Here is a 2,347-nt window from a genome sequence, read left to right as displayed (position 1 = left end):
CCTTACCGGGTGACCATTTACTTTCATTTTGGCTGTCGTCAGGCGATTTTATTACTTTCCGTAGCACGTCACTGAGAATAAAAGTGTTACATCACACTCCTACCAACCCCTTCATTACCGCGTGTCAATTTTCCTTTTATTCGTGTTATCGCTGAACGATTTAATTCAATTCCGTGGTACCCTCTCCGTGGCAAATGGGTGGGCATATTACCGACCCTCTCCACTAGACTCTCATTTGATGAGTTCCATCATAATGATGTTATGAAGCCGAAGAAGAATTATAAAAAAAATAACATATATATACCACTCATTTGTTAGTATGCTGTGTGGTATATGGTATGGTCTGCTGCATGGTATATGGTATGGTATGCTATGTGGTAAAGTGGTAGACATCTTATTCCCCTCCATGAGACAAGTTCTATCGTGATGCTATGAAGCCGAAGATGAATTAGAAAAAATATATACAACTCACTTTTTGATATCCTCTATGGTATATGGTATGGTATGCTGTGTGGTAAAGGGGTGGGCATCTTACCCCACCCCACCCCCCCTCCATGAGACAAGCTCTATCGTGATGGTATGAAGCCGAAGAAGAATTATCAAAAAATATATGTACCACTCATTTGTTAGTATGCTGTGTGGTATATGGTATGGTTTGCTGTGTGGTAAAGGGGTAGGCATGTTACCCACCCCCCTCCATGAGACAAGTTCTATCGTCATGCTATGAAATGAAAGATGAATTAGAAAAAATATATACCATTCATTTGTTGGTATGATGTGTGGTATATGGTATGGTATGCTGCGTGGTATATAGCAGGTATAGGTTCACTGCACATCATTGGAAGCTCTCTTTGTTGTATATGAACTATGAATTCTACAATAGGAAAAGGCGACCGTGTGGCCTAATGGATAAGGCGTCGGACTTCGGATCCGAAGATTGCAGGTTCGAGTCCTGTCACGGTCGGTAGAATAATTTTGATTTCTTTGAAGTTTCTTTGTCGATTTATATTTTATAACTAGAGAGAGTGAGGCTTACCATGTACAAAACTTCCGAAAGCCGTGAAGATAATTAACGCTTACAGTAACGATTACGTAAAGAATATAGTTTCACCCATTTCTATATTATCTATGTCTATATGAAGACGGTGGAGTTGATATGTATAGTTATGTTTAGTTGAAGAATATAGCTACTCCATAAACTATAGTTTTTTTAGTGGGATTATTAAAGGTATATAATTATAAGTAACATCTTCAGATACATTAAACCTCTTGGATTTCGACTTTTAGTTTCTCCGTAGTCTCAGGTTCGATTCCGTGCAGCTATCGATGACATCCACATGCTATTCAAACACAAAGGGTAAAAGCGACTTAGACCGAAGCCTAACTACTCTCAGTCTAACCCTCTCACTTTCTATTACTGTGTGTTAACAGTTCCTCTATTGAAAGGTTAAGGTATTTGTGGTTTTGTTATTATGGTGAATATACATGATCCTTCTTGAGGAAGATCGTCCATGTGGCCCCTGCCGCTTTCGTTACGATAAGTCTTATCATGTGTGATTCACCATGGTCTTGGATCACGTGTTGGATTCGTGATCGACAGCTATTTCCCTCCCGGAATACAGTTCAAAGCTCATATATGGCCGATCTGTGGGAAATGTTGTGATCTTACACGCACACACATACACACACACACACACAGACACACACACACACACACACACACACACACACACACACACACACACACACACACACAACTCCCCGCGTACGAGAGTGAGTTAGACGAATCGGAGCGCAGTGATACTGAAATTATTTCAGCCCTGGGTGGGATTCGAACCAGGACCGCCGTAGTGGCGGCCGGTAGCTCCACCACTGCGCCATCGAGAGAGAGAGAGAGAGAGAGAGTGCGTATGTGTGTGTGTGTGTATGTGTATGTATCTGTGTGTGTGTGTGTGTGTGTGTGTGTGTGTGTGTGTGTGTGTGTGTGTGTGTGTGTGTGTGTGTGTGTGTGTGTGTGTGTGTGTGTGTGTGTGTGTGTGTGTGTGTGTGTGTGTGTGTGTGTGTGTGTGTGTGTGTACTCTTATTGTATCAACAGTGCAGCAAGCAGCCGTGTGAATGCTGCTCTTATGTAATGCTGTTCTCTTTACTCACACTAAATCTAATTTACTTCTCTTGATTTCCCGCCAGATCTGCACAGAAAATCCTGATTGCCGTGGCTCACAGTAGCCAAGAGGAAGAGTTCAAGTTAAAAAGAAAAGGAATGTTCGAACAATAGTGAAAATTGAAAATTAAAAACCATGAAAAATAGATAAATAAATAAATAACCAAATAAACGAGTAAATAAATG

The 2,347-nt window shown here is 41.0% G+C and overlaps 1 non-coding gene across 1 annotated transcript; it reads left to right on the top strand.

Annotated features, from left to right (window-relative positions):
• Positions 1-891: 891 nt before the first annotated feature.
• TRNAR-UCG (transfer RNA arginine (anticodon UCG)) lies at positions 892-964 on the top strand. Its single transcript has one exon. It is a non-coding gene; the product is annotated as a tRNA-Arg (tRNA).
• Positions 965-2,347: the final 1,383 nt, after the last annotated feature.

This window comes from Oratosquilla oratoria, chromosome 28, assembly GCF_046742065.1.
Source record: "Oratosquilla oratoria isolate Oo_2021 chromosome 28, ASM4674206v1, whole genome shotgun sequence".
In the NCBI taxonomy this organism is placed as follows: Eukaryota; Metazoa; Arthropoda; class Malacostraca; order Stomatopoda; family Squillidae; genus Oratosquilla; species Oratosquilla oratoria.
The sequence above is the reverse complement of the archived record's forward strand: the minus strand, read 5'-3'. Positions and strand labels throughout refer to the sequence as shown.